We start from the raw sequence: 5923 nt of genomic DNA, 5'->3' as shown, positions 1-5923 counted from the left end.
TTGTCAGTGCAGAGTACCCTGATAGAGTGTGCAAGCTTGAGAAATTCATTTATGGATTGAAACAAGCATCTCGCAGCTGGAATCTTTTTTTTTATGAGAAAGTCAAAGAGTTTGGTTTTTCGAGAAGCGAAGATGAGGCCTGTGTATATGTCAGAGCTAGTGGGAGTATAGTTAGATTTTCGGTACTATATGTGGATGACATACTACTCATGGGAAAGGACATCCCAACTTTGCAGGAGGTTAAGTCCTGGCTTGGGAAGTGTTTCGCTATGAAGGACCTTGGAGAAGCTACCTATATCCTAGGGATAAGGATATTGAAAGAAAGGAGTAAGAGACTAATTGGACTTAGTCAAAGCACCTATGTGGACAAAGTGTTGAAAAGGTTCAACATGCATAATTCCAAGAAAGGTGACTTACCGATCCAACATAATGCCAAACTGAGCAAGGCTCAGAGCCCGAGTACAGAGGCTGAGATAGCTGAGATGAGTCGACTTCCATATGCTTCCGCTGTTGGCTCGATCATGTATGCTATGACTTGTACCCGCCCTGATGTGGCCTTTGCTTTGAGCATGGTCAGCAGATATCAGAGGAATCCTGGCAAATCTCACTGGACTGTGGTGAAGAACATTCTCAAGTATCTACGGAGGACTAAGGACTGGGTCCTTACCCTTGGTGGGAGTGATGACTTGAGAGTAGTGGGGTATAGTGATGCTAGTTTTCAGACTGATAAGGATAATTTCCGTTCTCAGTCGGGCTGGGTCTTTACCATGAATGGAGGAGCAATTACCTGGAAAAGTTCCAAGCAGGATACAGTAGCTGATTCGACTTGTGAATCAGAGTACATAGCAACGAGTGAAACAACGAAGGAGGCGATATGGCTGAGGAACTTCATCGGAGACCTTGGAGTTGTACCAGCTATAAAGGAGCCTATGGAGATTTTCTGTGACAGCAATAGTGCGGTTGCCTTAGCCAAGGAACCGAGAGATCATGGCAGATCCAGACACATTGACAGAAAATATCACTTCATAAGACACAAGATAAAAGGACTCCTCGTGGCAAAGAGGGTATCGTCAGAAGAGAACCCAACAGATCCCCTCACGAAGGGACTGACCAGGGTTAGGCATTTGCAGCATGCGAGGCGCATCGGGCTGAAGGACGATATTAGTTTTATAGATTAGATAGCTATTTCTAAAACTTGTAAAATGTAATTGACATTTGATGACTAAATAAAAGTTATTGTTTATTTATAAGTAAGGTGTTGCTATCTTGTGTCAATCGTTTACTATTGTTTCAACTTTGCATGTTTTGACTTCCAGAATAATTACTTTATTCAAACTCTCCACAGTCAGTCATATGTTGGAAGTAGGTATGAATCAAGACTGTCACGAATTGGGCTTGTAGATGTCTAAGGTGTTAGACATAGCAAAAGTTGCTACAACATTCATGAGTGGTCATAAGCTTTGAGTATTGGATTAAACCCACGCTCACTTGTATCACTTCATGGAATTTATCTCGAGTGATCGTGAGACGGTAATATCATATAAGTCTTCAAACCTAGAGATATGAGTTGTTGCCTATGAGTTGGTTGTGCATTGATTGCACGAAAACGCATCAGTAACTTGATGTTATAAAACTTGCCTTTGTGTATAATTCAACAAGTAGTAGAACAAGCATATGAGTCGAAGTTTATCTGTTCCTTTTAGTCCTTGGAGGATTAAAAGCGATATTTGGGCCCCTCGATGATTTTGTTTTGACCTATGTACCGGGCCCGGTCAGAACCAAATTGATGTGTTCAGTTTAGTTCTATGTCAAACAAATTGGAAATCGGGAAACAAACTGTTGGACAATAAGTACGACATTGTTCCATGTATTTGTCTGGCTGATATCCAGAACAAAGGATTATATGATCACTTATCTTAAATGACACCTCATAGTTCAACAGAGTTATAAGAGCTACGATTGCTGGTCGGTTCCTGAAGTCATACTATAGTTATCAGACTTATCCAAGTGGGAGACTGTTGGATAAGGTGTCTAAGTCCGTAACTATATTTGGTATGTACTTGACCCGACCCGGCATGGTCCATTTGGGTTGCACTTCACCGAAACAATTTATATGGATAATCTTTTGAGAATAATATAAGTTATGATTTATTAATATATTACAAGTTATAATATATTAATATGAAATCATATTATTTAATTAGTTTTGATCAAGAATTAATTTAGAATTAATTTGGCGATCAAAAGGAACTAATTAAATATGGACTCTTATATATATAGAATGGGTCAAGTTCATTTAGGATGGGCTAAGCTTACATGGATAGTCCATGGAGTTTTTAACCCATGGATCCTATGGAAATGAAAGGTCATGGGTATTAGGGTTTACATGAATGTAACCATAATCCTCCATACTATATAAAGAGGTCTTTGGCACATGAAATGACACTAGTGTGTGAGTACAAAGGGTGGGCTGATTTCTACTTGGTGCACATTATTCTCTCAAGTCTTCTAAGGTGTTTTGGTGATTTGTGATTCCACTTGAGGCATCCACATTATTGGTGCTAGGCTCTCAAGACTCCAAGCAATCAACCACAAGAGAAGGTATGTTATTCTACTAAAGTTTTATAATACAAGTACCCCATAACATGCTAGTTAGGTTGAGAACCTTGAAATTCAAATTTGCATAAATATTAGAGAAAACATATATCCAAGGTTTTTAGGGTTGCATGTACACCATAGGAGTGTTAGAATGCTCAAAACCCATCGGAAATAATCATATCCTTATTCAAAATTGTCTCTATCAAAATAATCATATCCTTATTCAAAATTCAAAATTTGCATGAATATTAGAGAAAACATAGATCCAAGGTATGTTATTCTACTAAAGTTTTATAATTCAACCCCTTTAGTTAATTAAAACTATTTACTTATTTCAAAATAATTTATTAAATCATAATTAATTAACAAACTTTGTAACATTTCGGTTATTAAATAAATAAATAGATAAAGGCTTACAAATGAATAGTAGCCCTAAATGCGGAGAAATTTAGCAAGGCGTTTGGTTTTGGGGATTAAAGAGTCAGAATTGAGAATTTGGGGGTTAAAATGTAATTTACGGATTTATTTGTAAAGAATTTTAAAGGTTGAGGACTGTTTGGTAAATTACGGATTTAATTGAAAAGGATTTTAGGAGTGAGTGTGTACTTGGTAATTATTAGGACTTAATATGGAAGGAATTATGGAAGCAAGGGCTAAAAGGATAAATTCTGGATTTAAATTGTAAAGATTTTTGGAAGTTGGGGGCTGAATGGTAAATTTCAGATTTAAGTTGAAAAGATTATATGGGGTCAGGGGCTAAACTTGTAATAATGCTTCAAGGTTTCAAATGGAACACGGGATTACACCCGTGCTTTCTCCCTCGCGCATCTTAAACCCTAAACCTAATGTATCATTCTCCAGCCGCCATTTCTCCTCCTCTCACTATTCCGATCCGACAAGGATGCCGCCTGCTGCCCACCGACGAGCGCCACCGCACCTTGCTGCCGGAGATACGCTGTGCAACCGAAGAACCGTCAATGACGTCGAGAACCGCCGGAATATCGCTGGCGACCGTTGGAGGCTGCGTTGTCGTCGTGTGAGGGTCGGGATTCGCCGGAACCGCATGGTAAGACCACCTGTAACACACCTTTTCTCCCGTTCTCTATTCATTTTGATGGTTTGACGTCGGAGATGCCGGCTGTGGTTGCCGCCGCCCGACTGGCTGTCGTTTCTGCCGTAACCCGCTGCCACCAGCCACCGTGGGAGGTGGCTGTGGGTGCGTTTATGGGTGTATGTTTGTGTGTAATTGCTGCTACCGGTTTTATGGGGTTGTATGTATGCTTTTGTGGCCGGAAAACCCACTGCCACCACCTCACGGTGGTGGCTGCCACCCATTGACGTTTTCTGCCACCCTTGGCCGCCACCAGTCACCATAGGAGGTGGCTGTGTGTGTGCATTATGTGTGAAGGGATATATGCTATTTTTGTGTCAAGATTTCAAGCCGCCACCATTGATAATGGTGGCCACCGCCGTGAGCCGCCGCCGGTCACCACCGCCCGAGGTGGCAGTGGGTGGTGCCCAGCCTAGTAGGACCCTAATGGACCTAAAAGCCTAATGTTGGACTTGGTTGGTTTGTTATTGGGCCAAAACCCTAATTAGGGTTTAGAAAACCCTAATTGTGAATTTGTTGGATTTTTCCTATTGGGACCCACTTTTGGGCCATTGGGATTGGATTGTGTATTAAGCCCCAAATTACTCCATATCATTTACTTAGTGGGATAATGGACTTAATGGGTTAAGTGAGAGCACTGAACCCTAATCATCATTTCATGTGAAAACCCTAATTTGTTGGGTTTGAAGTTGGGCCTCTTGTTGGGCCTAGATGTTTTGGGCTATTGATGGACCATCCAGGTGCAAACATAAGGACTAGAGTATTGGATTGGGCTACAAGATAAGGCCCATTGGACAGGCTTGGGCCTAATTTGGAAATTTGGGCCATAACTGGGCCTTGAAGATTATGAGGTATTGGACTATTGGATGGCTAAGTGCTTGGACCAAATAAATGGTTGGGCCTTTTAAGTAAGACCATGTGAAGGATTTGGGCCCAATTTTCCATAGTTGGGCTTTAGTTGATTATCAGACTATTGGGCCTTTGGATTGGGCCTTGGGCTTGAATCCAGCTAAGTTAGGGGTAAAGTATTCTTTTACCCAAGAAAGGGTTTATGGATTTGTACTTGGGATCCAATTATTAATTTGGGTCTATTTGGATGTTGACAGCTTGATGATCTGTCAGCCAGCAGCCCGGGATTTATTCGCGGGACTTCAGTAGTGCGAGGTGAGTCCTCTTCCAGTAGGAGCGGGTCTAAGGCCACAATGCCGGCCCGTTTAGATGTTAGTAGTACCGGGCGGGGCCCGATGCAGTGGTTTAGTTTACATGTTATATGTTATGTTTATGGACTTCGGTCTGATGCCGGGGCAATCCCGAGAAGTAGCTATGTATGCTCGTTGTCTTTGTGACTCACGCATGTTTGTGTTATGTGTTATATGTTCCGGGCTTCGGTCCGATGCCGGGCAAGCCCGATGCAGTATATATATGATTATGTTTTGTTATGTTCAGTACATTCTGGACTTCGGTCCGATGCAGTGGGCGGGGCCCAAGTTATTCTGAACTTCGATCCGATGCCGGGCGGGGCCCGATGCAGTGGGCGGGGCCCAAGTTATTCCGGACTTCGGTCCGATGCCGGGCGGGGCCCGATGCAGTGGGCGGGGCCCAAGTTACTCCGGACTTCGGTCCGATGCCGGGTGGGGCCCGATGCAGTGGGCAAGGCCCAGTATGTGCTATTGTATGGTATGTGGTAGTTTGGGGAGACTCACTAAGCTTCGTGCTTACAGTTTTCAGTTTTGGTTTCAGGTACTCAGTTTTCAAGAGAGGAGCTCGAGAAGATTGCAGTGCTCACACCATTTGTTCAGCCTAGGATGTTTATACTCTGATATACTTGACAGTTGTTATAATATTTTGAGATACATTGTTTATGATTTTTATGCGATATATGATGACTATGGTTTTATTACTGATTTAAAACGAAAATTTTAGACTGTATTTTTGGGATGTTTCAAACTTATTTTCTCCTAATTCTTTATTGGTCATATAGGTCATGGAAACAACCCAAAAAGACCATGTCGTTATTAGAAATACTACCAATAGTTAATGACCTTGGACATTTATTCCAACATAAACACAATTTTTTCTTAAAACATATTCATGAGAATATTAAGCTCAGTTTGAGGGAAAAGAGTTCAAGGATCAACTTTGGAGGTTTAGTACACCTACAACTATGAACCACTTTCACACAAACATGCAAATTATTTCATAAAATGTTAAATA

At 41.5% G+C, this 5923-nt stretch overlaps 1 long non-coding RNA gene across 1 annotated transcript; it reads left to right on the top strand.

Moving 5' to 3' along the window:
* The first annotated feature begins 3385 nt into the window (after positions 1 to 3385).
* LOC145105879 (uncharacterized) lies at positions 3386 to 5609 on the top strand. Its single transcript, XR_013707431.1, has 4 exons — positions 3386 to 3664; positions 4816 to 4873; positions 5156 to 5386; positions 5450 to 5609. It is a non-coding gene; the product is annotated as an uncharacterized LOC145105879 (long non-coding RNA).
* Positions 5610 to 5923: the final 314 nt, after the last annotated feature.

The sequence above is a fragment of the Lactuca virosa genome, chromosome 1, assembly GCF_052849685.1.
Source record: "Lactuca virosa cultivar CGN04683 chromosome 1, Lactuca_virosa_CGN04683_v6, whole genome shotgun sequence".
NCBI lineage: Eukaryota > Viridiplantae > Streptophyta > Magnoliopsida > Asterales > Asteraceae > Lactuca > Lactuca virosa.
The sequence above is the reverse complement of the archived record's forward strand: the minus strand, read 5'-3'. Positions and strand labels throughout refer to the sequence as shown.